A 21,569-nucleotide genomic window follows, 5' to 3' on the forward strand; every position below is an offset into this window, starting at 1 on the left:
ACTTGATTTTGTTTTAAAATGAAGCTATGTCAACCATGGCATTGCAAATAACATTGTCTTTCAAAGACTAACATTGCTATAATTAAAAATTCAGGGTATACATTCAGAGTTAGAAAACAATCAAAGAGAATCAATACATTGTGAATTGAAACCTGTGGTGGACTTTAGTCTTCCATTGAAGATCATTATATGTTAAGGGTTTTTTTTCCAAGTCCGTAAGCCAATCAAGGTAATAACAGCAGATGATGCCTTAGCAGAAAAAAAGTGGAATATATAACCTACCAAGGAAAGAAAACTGGAAGATCAAGAACATGTTCCGAGGGAATTGGAGAGAATTGAATAAAAACACACAAAAAAAAAGGAGAGGATGAGCTATGGGTTAAAGAAATGAAGCAATGAAGGAACAAAATATAATCATTGTCTCAATTCCAAGATGACCTCCCCCACAGGGGTCTGGTCCAGGAAGCACAAACCCTCTGGCAGAAGACACAGAGATCTTCTCATGGCAGGTGCATGCTGGTAGGAGTACATTTCATAATGATAATGAGGGCTTCAGGAGAGATTAATGACTGTCATTCTCTTGACATGTGCCAAATCCATTGGTAAAGTCACCCTCCATCACTAGATTAGATTGAGTGAATAATACTGACATTCGGGGCTTGCATGACTGGAAAAGAAACACACACTGCATATAGCAAAACAACATTTAATGCCAGCAGAAAAAAGTTTTATTAGCAACACTAGGTCAAAGTCCTAAAGAGGATTTGTGTCCTCAAACATGAATGGTGGCAAGGAAAGGCTACAGAATATAATGAAGAAATCCTTCCAGACAAAAAAAAGTTAAGTAAAAAAAAACATGTTTTAACAGAAATAAATGTCTCTGGAATTTATCCATCTATCCCCAAAGTTTGGGGAACATATTACATTTACAGAAGATGAATCTTTGAGAAAAGGTCTCACCATTGGTTGTAAATGAAAGAAAAAGTGAAGGTTCATTCTGAGATTTGTAGAGGATCCCAATTCCCTCATACACAGATAACTGAGAGCTTCTTCAGCAGCTTAGATCCTAAACACACAGTCATGTGAGTATTAACCACAATATTATGTTCAGAAATAAATATAACAAAATCAAGAGTGCAAGTTAAGAGGATTTGACGAGAAATATCAAGAATAGTAACGCAAATAGTCTGAGCTTTGAGAAATCAGCAGATATTCCATATTTAGCACTATCTCCACAAGCAAGATTGAAAGACACAATAGATTTTTTTTAATTGGTAATAATAGAAAAAAAACTTGGTACTGCTTGATAAACTCCCCTTCAGTATTTTAGCAGAAATGTTAACCTATTTATTTGACAGTTGATAATTCCTTTATGAAGGCAGAGGGTTCTTATACAAGAATCTTAAGTTAGTACCTAGTATTAACAGCAAATGTTACTATTATGAGTTGTGGGAGGAGGAAATTGATGTATTGAAAGAACTGGATTAACAAAAGATGTAACGCAAGAAGAATTCAGCTTGGAGATAATAGAAAGTAAGTTGAAAGTTGCTATGACTAAAAGAATATTTTAAATTCTGACACCTACATATGTAAAGTTAACTGGAGTCTCAACAAACTTCATCCTCCTGAGAAAAGTAATTAAGAAAACAGTGAAGGGAACTTATTCTGTCTGTATCTATCGTTACTCCAATAACCTTTCTCTTTTATGAGATAAACTGTTCATATTCATATCTGTTCTGGTGGTCAATCTATCAGTGTTACAGTAGTGTCCATCTTCTAGTGACTGAGTAGTTCCCCTTCCTCACAGCAGCATCTTCATTCGTATTTTAGAGCCAAGCTATGTTGGCCATTATCAGTTATTTCCACAGCTTCTCTTATTCCTTGACCTGTTTACATGACCTTACTCACAGACTACAAATCTGTTGATTCCCAAGTCTCCATTCACATGTACGCAAGAACTCAGCACCAACCATTGCCTTGTCTACCTGTCAGCCTCACATTTGTCTTAATACAATTCCATAAATCACAGGTGACAATTAAGCTACATTTCATGTGATAAATACCTCAGATGACTTTGCAGTGTCATTCAGTATGCAGCCAGTTTTGCTATTTCTTCCATTTGATTGCACAGTCTTCACCCTGTTTGTTTTAAATCTATGACTCTGTCAATTTAGTGAACTAGTCTATTGTCATTAAGTAAGTGTCACTCTGCTTGATGTTCAACTATATCACTCAAAGTTCTTTTGAAATAAGAAGTTCTTTGTTTATCAGCATTTTGAAGGGGTGATAAATGGGCCAGACTCCAGCAATGAATATGGTATTAACATTTCCAAAACGTTTTGGTGATGAATCCAGACTTGGTTGCACCAAGGATTTGTAAGTCTACTAGACAGCCAGAACTCAAGGGTTCAGAAAAGGAAAGAGATTGTTTGTATTGATAACTCCTCTGGCAATTCCTTCATTAAGAGTTCATCAGAAAGCCTGTTGGTTCCTCATAGCATGTCAGGATATACAGCTTGGTCAATTGCTGTTGGCGAAGGCCACAAAACTGCCTTCACAATACAGCAACCTTGCACCTTCCATCTTGCTTTATTGTGCGTAAGGGCATTCTTGCTGCAGGTAAGGCTACAAGTGAATTTATTTATAATTCTTTGCCATTCCCCTGTGGTCTTCCTTTAAAAAATTCTTTTAAACAAGTTGATAGAGTCTTACAGCACAGAAATGGACCTCATGGCCCATAACATCCATGCTGACTTTTTTGCTCATCTTCACTCATCCCATTTTTCTGTCTTAGGTTCCTATCCATCTATGCCTTGTCTATTCAAGTACCAGTCTAAATGCCTCTTAAATACAGTGATTTTATCTGATTTCACCACCTCCTTTGGCAGCGAATTCCAGATATCAGCCACTCTCTATGTGAAAACCTTTCCCCTCAAGTTCCCTTTAAATCACTTCACTTTCACCTTAAATCTATACTCTTTGACACCTCTCCCACAGCAAAAAAGATAAGATATCTTTATTGGTCACATATACATCAAAACACACAGCGAAATGCATCTTTTGTGTGGAGTGTTCTGGGGGCAGCCTGCAAGTGTCGCCATGCTTCTGGCACCAACATGTCATGCCCACAACTTCCTAACCTGTACGTCTTTGGAATATGGGAGGAAACCCATGCAGACATGGAGAGAACATACAAATTCCTTACAGACAGCAGCCAGATTTGAACCCGGGTCGCTGGCGCTGTAAAGAATTACACTAACCACTACACTACCGTGCCTGAATACACTATCTATGCCTCTCATAACTTTATTTACCCCTATAAAGTCATCCCTCATCCTTCTTCACTTCAAGGAAATTTTTAATTTCTCCTTATAATTAAAGACTTCCAATCCACGTAATGTCCAGTAAATCTCTTCTCCTCTCTCCTGCACAATCACATCCTTCCTATAGTCTGGCAACCAGAACTGCACATACTATGCCAAGTGCAGTCTAACCAATGTTTTGAAAAGTTGCAAAATAATAGAACCATAGAACAGTACAGCTCAATACAGGCCCTTCGGCCCACCATGTTGTGCCGACCTTTAAACCACGCCTAAGACTATCTAACCCCTTCCTCCCACATATCCCCCTATTTTAAATTCCTCCATGTGCTTATCTAACAATCTCTCGAATTTGCCTCCACCACTACCCCAGACAGCACATTCCATGCACCAACCACTCTCTGGGTACGAAACCTCCCTCTGATATCTCCCTTGAACTTCCCACTCATTACTTTAAAGCCATGCCCTCTTGTATTGAGCATTGGTGCCCTGGGAAAGAGGCGCTGGCTGTCTACTCTATCTATTCCTCTTAATATCTTGTATACCTCTATCATGTCTCCCCTCATCCTCCTTCTCTCCAAAGAGTAAAGCCCTAGCTCCCTTAGTCTCTCCTCATAATCCATAGTCTCCAAAGTAGGCAGCATCCTGGTAAATCTCCTCTTCACCATTTTCAATGCTTCCACATCCTTCCTATAATGAGGCGACCAGAACTGGACACAGTACTCCAAGTGTGGTCTAACCAGAGTTTTGTACAGCTGCATCATTACCTTGCGGCTCTTAAACTCGATCCCACGACTTATGAAAGCTAACATCCCATAAGCTTTCTTAACTACCCTATCCACCTGTGAGGCAACTTTCAGTGATCTGTGGATATGAACCCCCAGATCCTTCTGCTCCTCCACACTGCCCAGAATCCTGCCATTAACCTTGTACTCTGCCTTGGACTTTTGTCCTTCCAAAGTGTAGCGCCTCACACTTCTCCAGATTGAACTCCATCTGCCACTTGTCAGCCCAGCTCTGCATCCTATTAATATCCCTCTACGATCTTCAACAGTCCTCCACACTACCCACAACACCACCGACCTCTGTGTCATCTGCAAACTTGCTAACCTACCCTTCTACCTCCTCATCGAAGTCATTAATAAATATTACAAAAAGTAGAGGTCCCAGAACCGATCCTTGTGGGACATGGCTAGTCACAGCCCTCCAATCTGAATGTACTCCCTCCACCACAACCCTCTGCTTTCTACTCACTGTATCTGGTCACTGTCCCCCAAATGCTCACCCACTGAGTGATCTGTCACCTGACGAGGTTCATTACCTAATACTAGATCTAATATGGCATTCCCTCTAGTTGGCCTGTCAACATACTGTGACAGGAATGTTCCATCTTTCATATTCTGTGCCTGAACTATGATGTTAGTCATACCATACAGCTTAATCACACCTTATCTGTCCATGTTGCCACTTTCAGGGAACTATGGACCAGAATCCCAAATTTTCTCTATTTATCAACATTCCTACCATTTACTGGGAGTAGTACTGATAAATACTTGATGGTTGGCATGGACATGGTAGGCTGAAGGGCCTGTTTCTGTGCTGTTTGGCTCTTTGCTCCATTAGAAACTTTACGTACCAGAATGGTAGGATATTTTTAAGATATAAATTATGCGAGAGAGGTAATGCAGCAGGAAATTTTCTTTTAAAATATTCTTCAAAGTAGCTTCCATCCTCATTTATTCACATCATTAGACAATGTGAAAGTGCTCAACGTGAGACAGATTTGATAGAGCTTGAAGTTATAAGTACAAAGTCATGACTGAATGTGAAACAAGGGATGAAAATACAAATGATGTTGATTGTTTTTGCTATATGACTATGCTGTGCTTGTGCAGAGATTGTAAAGATGTCAAGGATGATTTTTGATAAGACACATACAGAAACACACACAAACACTGCCAGATAGTGCAGGCAAGCACACCAATTTCAATAAGCTGGTGGGTTGACATCATCAGAAATATTGCAAGCGTAAAAGTTATATTTTTATGTTAACAAGAGCATGAATGCTTAACAATTTAAGGAACATGCATATGTGCCTGGATATATTAATCAGTTAACACAATTAGGCAACTCTTCAATCAGGGCAGAATATAAAAAAAAGTCAATGGATATGTTAAAAATACTTTTTTGAGAAGTTAGTGTGGCAAACTTTAGTAGAGGTCCCAATGGTTTAGTCAAATAGTATAGGATGAGAATGAGCTCCATGCACCACACAAATAAAGGGCAGGATTTACCAGACATGGATCTGGTTCACACTTTGAAAAATACAATAGAGAAGCTCAGACTTCAAAACTCCCACAGTTGCTTTGACAGTCAGCAAAGCCCTATCGCCTAGTATTGACAGCTGTCAGAGTTGTCATAGTTTTTAGATGTTCTTGAGTACCTCTGAAATTCAGGAATATTTACAACGTGTTAATATAATGTCTTTTGTTAGAAAATAAAATCATTTAAAAATCTAAAAAAATCTTTTGGATGATTAAAATATTTCCCAGGGTTGGGGAATCAAGAACTCGAGGACATAGGTTTAAGTTGAGAGGGAAGAGATTTAATAGGAACTGTAGAGGCAGATTTTTCACCCAGAGGGTGGTCCATTTATGGAATGACCTGCCAGAGGAAATTGTTGAGACAGTTGTATTAACAACATTTAAAAGCTACTTGGACAGACACATGGATAGCAAGGGTTTAGAGGAATATGGGCCAAATGCAGGCAAATGGGACTAGTTTAGATGGAAATCTTGGTTGACATGGACAAGTTGGGCCAAAGAGCCCATTTCCATGCTGTATTACTCTATGACTCTGACTCCAAGGGTGAAAGTACAGATGGTGAACTGGATGAGAACGAGAAATAAGTATCAGGAAGATCTGATTTGAACTTCTTTCAGCTTGTTATATAACTGTGACAGAAGTAATCCATGGTCCATTACATGAATATCTAAACAAAGTAGTTGTTTTAACATTGCTATGCAACTGAGATGAGAATCCAAGCTGTGAATACAGGTGGACTGATATTGAACCCACAGGAAATAGGAACAGATTAGAACAGTGCAGAGGAGAGTTCACTGAATGTCTTTGGAAAGCTCAGGTAAAATGATACACGTTATATTCAGGTAAATAATTAATTATGTTTTAACTTGAACATGGAATAGAATGACACTTCATAGGTCCCAGTCAGACTCGAATGAAGCTTACACAAGTTATGGTTATGTCAATGCATATAAACCAAGTACTTTCAGCACACAAGAAATTTGAACTTCTGGGATGAATTCTGATCTAGTTTGGTTTTGCAGATTTGTAAGTTCAGTTATCATCTAGTAAAAAAAGAAAAATCGCAATAAGAAGCACTCTTAAGTGTGAAATGTGAGCCTAAAATTCTTTAACTCATGAAAACACATCTAAGTGCCAAATAAATTCAAAGTCGAGTTTATTGTCATATGCACAAGTACATGTACGCACAGGTGCAATGAAAAGCTTGCAGTAGCATCACAGGCACATAGCATCATATAAGCGACATTCACAAGAAAAACATAAATTAAACATAAATTATACACAATTTTTACAAGAACAAAAACACAAGTAGAACAAAAAATACAAAGTCCATTTTAGTGCAAAGTAATCAGAATGGTCATAGTGTTGCTGAACTGTAGTGGTAATTAGGATTTTGCCGGTTGGTTCAAGAACCGAATGGTTGAAGGGAAGTAGCTGTTCTTGAACCTGGTGGTGTGGGACTTCAGGCTTCTGTACCTCCTGTCTCATGGTAGCTGTGAAAAGACGTCATGGCCTGGATGATGGGGATCTTTGATGATAGATGTTGCCTTCTTGAGGCAGCACCTCCTGTAGATACTACCAATGGTGGAGAGGGATGTTCCCATGATGTATTGGGCAGAGTCCACTACTCCTTGCAGGTTCTTACGTTCCCGTGCATTTGAATTGTCATACCAGACCATGATGTAACCAGTCTGGGTACTTTCAACAGTAGTATTCTCAGTGATGACCCACCAATTGTAATCTTATCAGAATTATATTCATCAACTGTGTCCTATCTTTCATGATTCTACAACCATGTTGGAGAGTGAAGATAACTCCTGTCTTCTTCTCTCAACACAAACCATCACCTCACCCCTCTCCACAAATATTGCTGATGACACCCAATACTACATCTCTTGACACTCAACTATCAAGAGGTGGTAGGGCTGCTTGTTCAACAGCAAGTTTTGGAAGAGGCCACAGCTCTCTACCTTCACCCATCATAACCCCACCCTGATCTCCATTAAAGATGTAACCAGCCTGTTGACAACCTCAGTTTTTATTCCAACTTCAAACTTAGTTTTTTTCCCATAAAAGGGAACATCAATTTGTCATCCTGTGTGCTTGCTGATTTTGGATGTATCAGCCTAAACAATCATCAGCACAATTTTTCCAGTGATAAAATGGCATTGGCATCCTTCTTGACACTGTTTCAATAAACCCATGCCAGCACAGGAAAATGTGCAGACAGCACCCGAGTCAAGATCCAACCCAGATAACTGAAACTACAAAACAGCAGCAGCACCACTTGGCTTGCCACTCTGCTGCCCTAGGAATGACATAGAAAGGATTTCAGGGAGGACATGGCATGGGAGGAGAGTCAGTCACAAAACTGCTGTGAATTCCTCTGATGCCAACTCCAAAATAGCATTACAGGCTTCCACACAACCTGTTTCAGGAACAGTGGAAATCAGGGGTCAAAATTCCTGATGTTGATTGCACCTTTCCTCATAACTTTGACCTCAGGAAATAAGCCTTCACGGGTCACCCCAGAAAACAGCTGGCAGTCTTCCTGAGATTGGGGATGGTTGATAAGGAATGAGTTCATAAACGGCCGACAGTCTTCCTGAGATTGGGGATGGTTGATAAGGAATGAGTTCAGGTTACCTTGATGGGTAGCGGGTGGGAATGTATCCCCAAGTTGGGGATGGGGGCAGGGAGTGGGGGGAAGGAACACTCAATGCAGCTTCATTGTGCAAAGGACAATCAGAGCAGGCAGATGCCAGGATACCAGGAAGATCTCTGTAAGCCCATGAACGTCTGCTCTTTTGGGAGCACCATACTACAGCCATAGAGCCCTTCCCAGGGGAATGCAACTTTGAGAGCTGTGCAGGTACTTATGTGTGTAAACTACTGGAGGTTTGACTAGCAATTGGGAAAATTGGAGTATCTTTTTTTTTTGATAATTACTACTTCTGAAATCACACTTGGAAGGGCCATTTGGCTGCAGTGTTGGGCTCCTAAAAGTATAGACGTTCAGAGAGGGCACTCATGCCCTAACAACCTCCTGCCATAAGTTCCACATCTTTTGTCAGACATTTTCTCCTTGTGTTCCAATAATTCTGACTTGATGAACATGGAAACATTTAACTTTGAGGCTGAACCTGCTGAAACCACCTCATAAATATGGTGTCTGTAATCTCAGTTTAGTTCCGTCTCGATGAAGTTTATTTGGCAGTGCGTTACACAGTATACTGCCAATGACTGCAGGAGGGATGTGATCTACCCTTTAAATAACATTCAAACTGAGCCTTCAGCATCACTGAAAACTGGCTTCACAATGACAGTTGTGAATCAGACCAAAGTGGTTGAAATTCTCATCAGAAACAAGTATTGCATATCGTTCAATTGTTGGTATCAACCCAGCAAGTTAGACACAAGGAAAACAGTGCCAAGTACACACATTTCTTGCACCATCAAATCCATCCTTATTAAAAATTGGCTCTAGTCTATAGTTCCCTTTTCTGTCTATTTCCTTTCTCAAATACCAACATTATATTTACCAACTTCCAAACCACATGAACTATTCCAGAATCTACAGAATTTTGGAAGAAGAGAACCACTTTTAGCTAACTTCTTCAAAGCCACCTCTTTCAAAAATCATCGGATGAAGGCCACAAGTTCTTGGGGGGGGGGGGGGGGGGTTAATGATTTTTATTTGTCCTGTTCATTTCTCTGACACTATTTTTGTTACTAATGGTAATTTTTTTTCAGCTCCTAATTTTCCCTCAACCTGTTGTTCTCCACAACTTCCAAGAAATATTCTTGTCTTATTAAATGAAAACAGACATAAAATATTTGTTTAATTTCTCTGCAATTTCCTCATCTCCCAATATAATTCCTTCTGTTTCAATTTGTCAAGGACTTGCATTAACTTTTGCTGACTTTTTAAAAATGTATCTATAGAAATATTTAATCTGATTTTAGCTTCTCACCGGATCATTGTATGCTTATTCTACTTTCCTTTTCCTTATCAATGTCTTCATCTCCTTGACTAAATTCTGGAAATTGTCCAATCCTTAGGTTTACTGTTCCTTTTGGCAACATTATAAAATGTTTCCTTTGACCTAATACATTTTATAGCCATGAATGGACCAATTTTCCTGTCAGGATTTTGTACCTTAAAAGCACATATATTTGTTATAAACAATGTATTTTTTTTAGATATCATCATTCCAGGTGCTTATCACACCTCTTAACGTAGTTTCCCAATCTACCATATCCAACTTACACCCCATTTCTTCATACAGTACAAAACAAAATGCTTGAAAATGCTGCAGGTTGGGCAGTACCTGTGGAAAGAGAAACAGTCAACACTTCAGATCTACAAATCTTCAAAGGACCACAGACATGAAACATTGACTTTTTCTCTATCCACCAATGCTGCCTGACTTCAAGTTTTTCCAGCATTTCTGTTTGTCTTTCAGATTTCCAGCACCAGCAGTTTTTTTTAATTCCCATATTTTCATAACATTTAATGTGCTTGTTTCAAATTGAAATCAATCCCTTTCATTCTTAAAATTAAAATTCTATCATATCATGATCATTCCTCCCCAAAGACCCCTTAACCACCTGGTTATTGATTTACCCTTTTTCTTTGCACAGTAGTACAACCACAGTAGCCTATTCCCTCATTGATTCACCAACATACCATTTAGAAAACCAGACTTCATGAATTCACTCTCCTGACTTATTATTATTAATTTGATTTCCTGGTATACATGTTGATTAAAGTTTCTTGTGATTATTTAAGTGTCCATGTTACATGCCCTTATTATCCTCATTTACACTGTACTCCATGTTACCATTATTTGTTTTGGAATTCTACAGCATATTTGCCTTCCTTGGTCAGGACATCAAGTATGAAAGATGACCAGTCATTTTGCAACTGTATAAAGTTTTAGACTACATTTAAGGTATGGTGTGCATCTCTGGTTGCCACATTATAGGAAGGATATGGAGGTTTTGGAAAGGGTACAGAAGAGGTTCACCAGGATTTTGCCTGGATTAGAAAGTAATTAGATAAAAGGAAAGGTTGGGATAAATTTGGATTGTTTTCGCTGGAACGTCAGAGATTGAGGGGAGACCTGATAGAAGTTTATAAAATTATGAGAGGCATAAATAGGGTAGCTAGTCAGAGCCTTTATCCCCAGGGTGGAAATGTCAAATACTAGAGGGTATAGCTTTAAGGTGAGAGGGGAAAGTTAAAATGAGATTCACAGGAAAGTTTTTTTTATACACCACAGAGTGGTAGGTGCCTGGAATGCGGTGTCAGGGGAGGTGGTGGACTGATATGATAACAATATTTAAAAGGTATTTAGACAGGCAAATGAACAGACAGGGGATGGCAGGACATAGATCATGTGCAAGCAGATGGGATTAGTTTAATTTGGCATCATAATCGGTACATTAGTTTAATATTTGGCGTCACGATCGGCATGAGCATGGGGGCCAAAGGGCCTGTTGCTGTGCTGTACTGTTTTATGTTTACGCTCAGATAAAGATCCTTCTATTTCATCATTTTACCACTTTCCCCACTTTAGATCTAATGGAATAAATATTTGCACATTTGAATGTTTTGTCTTTTCCTTACACTCTAAGGTTAGCATTCCCCATCTTTGACGTTTCCCTTCAACTTTCCAATTTTTCCCTTTGCCTGGCCACCTCATCCTCCCACCCACCCCTCCCCCCCAAACCCCCACAACCCAAACCACTGGGATTCTTTTATGTCACACCTGAGTATTATTCCTCAGTATTGGGTGAAATGCCTGTTCTTGTCTTTTTACTGTATTGAAATCAGCTCATGACATGAATGGTTTAGATAAGTTTGCTTGAGTTGTCCTACATTTTATAGCTTCATGATGAACAATTCTCAATCTCCTTGGGGCTGCACCTAGGGTGTGATTGGGTTAGTTAAATAAAGTGTTGGCCAAGCTTGCAATAATGCTTCCTTCACCCATCTCAGAAACATCCTCATTGCCTTTGACAGCTGTGCTTTACTTACAGACTTCTAGAATCCAATATTTTCCTGAAGGGAACAAATGATTTCTTTGTCAGCTGTGAAATGTGCTGACAAAGGTATATTGTCATCGAGGGAGATTTCACTATTTGGGAGATCCCATAAGCCTTGTTTGACAAATAGTCAACAGAAATAGTTTTAATTTATATTCCAAAATGAGATAACTCTGGATATGCTAAACAATCTAAAGATGTAGGTGACTCAGAAATTTAACAGCAGAGTGAAGGAAGCACCAAAATATATTCAGCAAATGACTGTTTTGGTTATAGACCTGTTGCCACAACATTTAATTATGTCAGGCCCTGGCACTGTTCCTTGAGCTGTACACACTTGAATGCACATACCCGAGATTCCAGCTGGGATCTCCTGATGCAGGGATTCAACCTGAAATATTGACAATTCCTTTCTGCCCACAGATGCGACTCGAGCCACTGAGTTCCTCCAGCAGATCCTTTGTTGTAGCCAAACACACTTCCTTGCACCATTGCAGAGTTCAGAAAGGAAAACCTCATGCAAGCCTGGTGTGGGAGGTCAGAGGTCAAGTGTTGAAATGGACCCTCACTTGGACCAGAATCCAGTGGCAACTAGGGAACAAAAGAGCAATTTGTGGGTTGCAGGTCAATTGGCCAAGCTTGGGTCCAAAGAAAGGTCATTGTCAAGTATTGATAGAGGAGGTATGAAACATTGATACATGGTTGGGGAGGTGCAGGACAAGTGACAAAATCTGCATGGGAATGCGTGCAGGGAATGATTTCAATTCTAATTCATCTCAGATGGAAATCATGCTATTAGCTGAAGTACAATTCCAAAATTTCCCTCCTCCACCCAGAAACCATTGCAGTCATATAACACTTGGGGAGTAAAAACAATTTGTGTGGCTTCACAGCTTTCCCCAGCCCAAAGATTTCCCTATGAAAATAAACTGAAAGGTGGAAGAAGGAGACAGCAGCTGCCTTCACACTCAGCACAAGGTAATGAGAGAGCTCTCACAGGCAGCTTCTCTGTACAGAGCCATGGGCCATTCATTGCTGGGGAGTTCTGGCAGAGAGCAAGGAATTGTGGTAGGTTCCTGGCATAGCAACACAGTCTGAACAGATGTAAAGAGGGTGTACATACCAGTGAGTACTCAGATTGGAGGACCAAGAGCACTCTTCAGGGTAGCACTAAGCAGGGCACCAGTGTACAACCAATGACAGTTACTTTTGTTGTGTGGGAAAATACAGCAACCAATCTGCACACAGCAAGGTCACATAAACCCTAATGAGATAAATGACAAGTTGACCAGTCTCTAATGTTGGTTGAGGGAGTTATGTCAGTTTGGAGACCCAGAAGCACATTCCCCTTAAGTAGTATCAAGAGATCTTTTATATACTATAGATGAAGTTTTTGTTAATTATCAGTTCACCAAAAGAATGGCAACACTGCCATGATAGTGCTTTAATAAACCATTTTTTCCCATTACAGGAAGCAATATTTCCATTCTCTTTAAAAATCCATACTTTTGTTACCTCCTGGCTTGACAATTTGGAAGTACTTGTGGTTTACTTCCCATCCTTTCCCTCCCTTTGGAACTCATCCAAAGCTCTGCTCCCCATATTCTAACACACACCACTTCTGCCACCACCTATGTGTTTGCTGATCTGCATTCGTTTTGGGTCCCCTAAGCCTTCAAGATTAAATTTCACAATTAAATTTTTCAAAGGCCTCAACCCCTGTTTTCTCTGCAATCTGTTTTGCAAGTGTACATATCTCCGACTCTGATATCTTACCCGTCCACCACTACTTCCCCACACACAAAATATCCTGAATAAGCAAATGACAAATCAACCTGTCACTTGTAAGGGATGCCATCCCCTTCTCCTAGTTGCTGTGCCTCTGCTGCATCTGTTCCCATGATGAGGCTTTCCATTCTAGGACTCAGATGTCCTCCTTTTTCAGTAACCGGGGTTTCCCTTCCATCACCATCAATGCTGTCCCTACCTGTATCTCCTCCAACTTCCCACATGTGTGCCCTCACCCCCCTCCCCCCACCAACATAACAGGAACAGGGCTATCCTTGTCCTCACCTACTACCCCATGAGCCTCCACATCCAAAACATCATTCTCTGCAACTTCTGCCACCTCCAATGGGATCCCACCACCAGGCACATCTTCCCCTCAACCCCATTTCTCTGCTTTGCACAGGGACCACTCTCTCCACGACTCCCTTGTCCACTCGTCCCTCCCCACTGATAACCTCCCTGGCACTTATGCCTGCAACCTGCACCAAGTACTATGCCTATCCCTAACCTCCTCCCGAACGCAGATTGGGTGACCACTTCATCAAGTGACCTTGTTTCATCCGCTGCTTCAGCCAGGGCCTCCCAGTGGCCATCCGCTTCAACTCTACCTTCCACTCCTATACTGACATGCCTATCCATGGCCTCCTCTACTGCCATATTGAGGCCAGACACAGGTTGGAGGAACAACACCTCATATTCTGCCTTGGGAGTCTCCAACCTGATGGCTTCAACATCGATTTCTCTAACTTCTGGTAACCCCACCCCTTCTTTTTCTTCCCCACTCCCACTCCTTTGTCTTCCCTCATTCCTATGGCTCTCTTACCCCACCTTGATGACTTGCCCATCTCCTCTCCTCCTCCCCCCCCCCATCCTTTATTTCATGGTCCACAGCCTTCTCTTACTGGATTTCTTCTTCTTCAGCCCTCTGACTCTTCTACCCATCACATCTCAGCTTATTACATCTACTCCCCCCTCCCTGGACTTGCCTATCACCTGCCTGCATATGCACCTCCCCTCCCTCCACCTTCTTATTCTGGCTTCTGCCCTCTTCCTTTCCAGTCCCAGTGAAGGGTCTCATCCCAAAACGTCCATCTCCATGGTTGCTGCCTGACCTGCTGAATTCCTCCAGCACTTTTTGTGTATTGCTCCAGATTCCAGCATCTGCAGAACTTACATCTCCTGCCTCTGATAATGTTTTACTTTGCAAGTGAGGTCTTTATCCTGAGAATGAATAAAGAGTGATTCTCTGTCAAATTCCCCCTCATGCTCTTACCAGTGAATTCTCTTAGTTTCAACCCTCATCACATCTGGGATCATTTTACCTGATGGTTATTCTCATGTTCACATAATTCCAATCCTTTGAAAATGCATCTGAGATATTCCCTTCAATAAATTTAAATGCAAGTTCCTTTCTAATATTTTAACAAAAGCTGGGAGCTGGCTAAACTAAACTGTCTAAACGTCATTTTAAAAATAAAAAGGCAGTAACCTGACATTCATAGAAAAATCATAATGTGATTGTGAAGTGCCAAGTGGATGCTGGAGAGTGTTGCAGGGAACATCCATGGGGAGAGTAAAACCTGAAACCCCTCATTATCTATCCATTTAAATTTATGTGATGTATTTCTTTCACCAGCCCTGTCTGTGAACACAGCATCACCCTGGGACCAGGTGATTGGAGAGTAGCTATTTAATCATGTTTAGCTGTTCAGGGATAAGAATATTTGTTCTGGACATGCAGCTGAGAATTGTAAGTCAAATATCAGAGATATAAGAATGAAAAACTCACATGGGAACCAATAGATTGTAAAGATAATTAAGAAAGATTGTTTCCAGTATTCTATTTAACATTTTTAAACTATTAGTAATATTTTATTTTTGAACACCATATCAACTAGTATAAGAAAAAAGGAATGAGAATCAGTAGCAAAATAATGGCCTGGAATTTCCTGCCATCAAAGAGCTGTCTGCACTTGGTGATGAGCTATGTGTTGGGAAGTGCTGGCATTTTTGCTTAGAATTTCTGGTGTTTCCCCACTTAGTAGCCACAGCGTTTGGGATTCCCATGCAAACTTTGGAAATATCAAATGTTTGGTCTGTGCCAGGCTTCTGGGACTGGTGATCTTCTATTGTTCATTGTGATATGGCAACTATTTACCAGACAGCTGGGCCTTGCCCTTATGAATACCAATGGGTGGGGTTGTTACAACAAGCCCTGCCCATGAAATAGTTGAAAAAAATTATCATGTATTCCCTTTGCACAATAACGGGCTTTCTGCTCATCACATCTATACTGACCTTTTTGCTCATTTACATTAATCCCATTTGCCTGCATTAGGACCATATTCTTCTATGCTTTGCCTATTCTAAATGTCTCCAAAGCATAGTAATTGTATCTGACTCCTCTAATTCCTCTGGTAACATATTCCAGATATCATCCACTCAGTGTGGGAAAAAAAACCTTTCCCCTCAGATCTGCTTTAAATTTTCTCTTTTTTGATACTCCTACCATGGGAAAAATATTCTGACTAGCTACCCTATCATTGCCTCTTATAATTTTATATACCTCTATCAGATCACCCCTCAGCCTCCTTCATTCCACAGAAAACAATGCCAGCCTATCCAATTATTCCCATGACCAAAGTCCCTCCAATCTAAGCAACATCCTGGTAAATCTCCTCTGCAGTCTCTTCAGCACCTATACTGTGGTGACCAGAACTGCACACAATACTCCAAGTGCAGTCTAACCAGTGATTTCTTAAAGTTGCAAAATAAAGTCTCAACTTTAATATTCTGTGCCCTACCTATGAAGGCAAGAATTTCATATGTCTTCTTCATCACTCTATGAGCCAAATATAATCACTGACCCTGAAACCTGTCAAAGTGTGAAGATTTTTAGAATACAGTGAATGAAATATTGATAAGTGTAATTTCAAGAAATGGCTGAAAGCACTGGATACAGCAAGGGCTTTGGGATTGGACAATTTCCTGACTGTACTACAAAAAACATGATTCCAAAACTAGCAGTGCCTCTGGCCAAGCTATTCCCATGGGGTTATAATACTGGCATCTACCCAACAATATGGAAAATTACCCAGGACAAGTCCTGTTCACAAAAATCCAATCAAACTAATTACTGCTGAATTAGTCAATGCTAAGTCATCAGTGAAGTGATGGAAGCAGTTGTCCAGAGTGCTATCAGGTGGCACCTACTCATCAATAATCAGACCTCATTACAACCTTGATCCAAACATGGACCAATGAGTTGAATTTCAGTGGTGAGTTGAGAGTAGCAGCCCTTAACATCATGGCAGCACTTGCCTGAGTGTGGCTTCAAGGAGCCCTGGGAAAATGGAAGTCAATGGGCATCAAAGAAGAAGAACTCCAGTGGTTACAGTCATATCTAACACAGAGGAAAATGGTTCTGGTTGTTAGAAGTCAATCATCCCAGCCCTAGAACTTCCTTAGGGCTGTATCCCAGTCCCAACTATGTTCAGCTGCTTCATCAATGACCTTCCTTCCATCATAAGGTCAGAAATGGGATATTAACTGATGATTGCACAATCAACATTTCAATTTTCAACTCTTCAGCAAATGAAGCAGTCCAAGTATGCATGCCTCAGTATCCTCTGGATGGAATACTGTCCACTTGCCTGGATGAGTACAGCTCCAGCAATTGTCAACATGATTAACTCCATACACAACAAAACAGCCTGCATGACCGGAACCCCATCCACAACTGGTGGCTGCAGCGTAAATCAGATACAAAATGGACTGCAGTTACTTACCCAGGCTACACCAGCTGCAACCCCCAAACCCCTGACCTCTATCACCAAGAACACCCAACTCCTGCAATTCCCTCTCCAAGTCACATGACCATCCTCCCATTGAAATATATTGTTGGTCTTTCATTGTCATTGGATTAAGTCTTGGAACTCCCTCCCCAACAGCATTGCCATTGTATCTTCAGAAGAAGGACTGCAGCCATTCAAGATGGTCATTCTCCAGCACCTTCTCAATGGCAATTCAGGATGGGCACTAAATGCTTCCCTTGCGAGTGATGCCCAGACACCAGGAAATGAAGAATAAAAAATTCAAAACAATTAAAAATCAAAACATTTATTGCATTCAAAAACAAACTAACACTAAAGAAATATTTTAACCAATTAGAAGCATTTAAATAAATTTAATTATTTTGAAAAAGGTACTTACTTTGCACCTTTGCAGCCATTCCTATCCATTTGAATGAAATGAGGCACTGTTCCATTGCTGTGTTTAGCCTAGCAGTGGTCTAGCCAATTCAGTTTCTGCAGGCAGATTCCCCAATACAAGTGCTGGGGAATTCAGGGAACTCCAAGAGAAATCCAAAATCAAACTGCAGTCTCAAAAGGCTGGCAAAGATCAGCCAAGATTGGGATTTCCAGGTTTGCATTGGAACCCCAATCATGTTGGCTCCTACAAGAGGAATTCCGGCAGTATCTATCACAACTGCCAGGAATTTCCTACAAAATTCTGTCCTTATGTTTAGCTTTGCATGATATAACAAAAAGCCTCCATAATTCAAAATCAACCCACACAGAAAAGGTTCTGCATTACTATCTCAAAGACAACAGGGCATTTAAGTTCAGCACACAATCTTCCTGCAATTCAAACAAGATATTTATAGCAGCATTTTACACAAACTAAAGAGTATTTTCCACATCAAATGAACGATTGACAATTGATGTTTTGAAAACAAACTGGTTGTGCCAATTACAAATATACCTAGTCCAATGATTTAGATATCTGCAATGGAACTTGAATGTCAAAATAATCAAAAAGATAATTTTGAATTCTTACCCAAGTGAAAATTAAACCATCATGCAATTCCTTGTATCAATCTGAATGTCTTTAGGAAACAAGTAGAACAAAGCAGAAAATCATGAAAATGCAAGGTCAGTGGTTGTATTTTTTAGAGAAAAAATTGCAGGTTAATACTTTGTTCGGAACTTCTAATCATCTATGGAAAGCAAAGAAAAAGCAAGTTCTTTTAGAAGATGGGAGCAACCATCATGAATCACTCCCACAAATGAAGAGAAAGGTGAAGCAGACATTATGCAAAACCATTTAATTGATTTAAAGGCCTGTAAGGTAAAAAGGAATAGCTGAAAATGCTAGGAACCTTACTTCAAAGAAGAAATTGCTGAAAATGCATTGCACATCTGCAAAGAGAAAAGCTAAGTTAGCATTTCTGCAATTAATAGTTAATGAATAGATTTCTGAGAGAACTATTAAAAGGTCAAGAAATACTGAAATGTGCATCATGATTATCTTAACCAGGAATGATAAAGTCTGCAGAAGACAAGCACCTCCACATCTTTCAACAGGTAACTATGTCTAATGAGAACTGAGTCTAAATGGTTCAATGCTTGAACAGAACCAAAAATACATCATATTGGATCAAAAATATTCTGAGGTATGGAAACCAATTTATATTCATTTAGACCTCTGCATTCTTATGATGTTAAGAGGTATCATACAGCCATTTCAAGTATTTCTAAGGCACTGCTGTAATGCAGAGTTAGTTTGAGAACAGCAAGATCTCACAAATCACATTGAACCGAATCATTAGTTAATCTACTTTTGTGAAGTAGTTTACAAGGTTAATATTGGTCTGAACATCAGAAGATCCCACCCATTCTTGAATAGTGTTATGACATCTTTTTATTCATGTGAGACAAAACCAATTTAACATCTCTTCTGAAAGACAACACCTCCAGCAATGCAGAGTTTTGTCAGTACTTCACTGAAGAGTCAGCCTGGATGATGGTGGTTGGTGTTTGAACCCACAGTCCTATGCACCAGAAGGAGTATTGCTGCCACTGACTCAACTAAGCAAATTAAAATGTTACAAAATGAAGTAACCAACTGTGAAACCATAAAAACATACCAAAGCATTTTTTGTTAAAATATGAAAATATAGAGTCATAGAGTTGTATAGAACAGATATGGGCTCTTTGACCTAACTCGTCCTTTCCAATCATAATGCCTATCTATGCTAATCCCATTTGCTTACATTAGAATCAGAATCAGAATCAGGTTTATTATCGCTGACATACATCATAAAATTTGTTGTCATATCCCTCTACTGTCGTATCCCTCTACTTTCCTATCCACGAACCTGTCCAAATGCCTTTTAAGCATTATAATCGTATCTGCCTCTACCACTTCCTCTGGCAACTCAGTCAGAATCAGAATCAGATTTATTATCACTGACATATGACATAAAATTTGTTGTTTTGCGGCAGCGGTACAATGCAGAGACATAAAAATCGATAAAGTTACAAAAATAAATAAATATTGCAAAAAAAAGGAATAATGAGGTAGTGTTCATGAGTTCATGAATCATTCAGAAATCTAATGGAAAAGGGGAAGAAGCTGTTCTTGAATCATTGAGTTTGGGTCTTCAAGCTCCTGACGGTAGTAATGAGAAGAGGGCATGTCCCAGATGGTGAGGATCCTTAATGATGGATGCTGCCTTCTTGAGGCACCACCTCTTGAAGATGTCCTCAATGGTGAAGAGGGTTGTGCCTGTGATGGAACTGGCTGAGTCTACAACTCTCTGCAGCCTCATTCAATCCTGCACATTGGAGCCTTCATACCAAGTGGTGATACCACCAGTCAGAATGCGCTCCACCGTACATCTGTAGAAATTTGCAAGAGTCTGTGGTTACATAGCAAATATCCTCAAACTCCTAATGAAGTAGAGCCGCTGGTGTGCCTTCTTCATGATTGCATCAATGTCTTGGGCCCAGGATAGATCCTCTGAGATGTTGACGCTCAGGAACTTGAAGCTGCTCACCCATTCCACCGCTGACCCCTCAATGAGGGCTGATGCGTGTTCTCCCAACTTTCCCTTCCTGAAGTCTACAGTCAATTCCTTAGTCTTATTGATGCTGAGGTCAAGGTTGTTGTATCGACACCACTCAACCAGCCGATCTACCTCATTCCATATAACCACCACCATCTGTCTGAAAAACTTGACCCTCAGATCTCATTTAAACTCCTCCCCTTTCACCTTAAACTTATGACCTCTGGTTTTTGACTCTACCACCCAAGGAAAAAAAACTCTATCAACCCTATCTATGTCCCTCATAATTTTATAAACCCTATAAGCTCAACTCTCAGCTTCCTACATTCCAGTGAAAATAAACCCAACCCATCCAATCTCTCTTTATAAGTAAAGCTCTCCATTCTAGGCAATGCCCTGTTGAATCTCTTCTGAAGCCTCTCAAATGCTATCACATCCTTCCTATATTGTGGTGAACAGAGTTGTACACAATACTCCAAGTGCAGCCTGACAATGTTTTGTTTAGCTGTAACGTGATATATCAATTTTTATACTCAATGTCTCAACCCGTGGAGGCAAACATGCTGAATGCCTTCTTCACTTGCCTATCCACCTGTGTCAACATTTTCAGTGAGCCGTGAACTTGCACCCATGGTCCCTCTGTAGATCAACACACTCCTGAGGTCCATGTCATTTACAAAACATGACCTGTTAGTATTTGATGTCCCAAAATACACTTGTCTGGAATAATTTCCATCTGCCATCACTCCACCCAATTGTCCAACTGATCCATGTCCCTCTGTATCTTTACACGACCTTCTACATTATCTACTAGTCCACCAATTTTTGTGTCATCAGCAGACTTACAAATCAGTTCACCTACATTCTCATCCAACAAATTTGTGATCAAGATAATGTCACGAGTCTTGATGTCAATTGTCAGAATCTAGGGAGAACAGGGTGCATGTGAAGTATCGAAGAGATGGGAAATTTTGAAAGGAGTAATAAACATAAAATCAACTGATAAACTGCAGTCTATCAAAACAAGTTGGGAAACCATTTCCTTCACTTCTTTGACTCTTGTCTACAGCAGCCCTAAAAGATAACCACTTTACTGGCAATGGCTTAATTAATTAAATAAATGAACTTTGGTCAACAACCTTGTTCTCTTCAACTTATTCTGAATCTTTTCTGCACCCTCATTCTTAATTAGTTCATATTAGGGACTTCCCATATTAATTCCACAGCACACATTC

Source organism: Pristis pectinata, chromosome 5, assembly GCF_009764475.1.
Source record: "Pristis pectinata isolate sPriPec2 chromosome 5, sPriPec2.1.pri, whole genome shotgun sequence".
Taxonomy (NCBI): Eukaryota; Metazoa; Chordata; class Chondrichthyes; order Rhinopristiformes; family Pristidae; genus Pristis; species Pristis pectinata.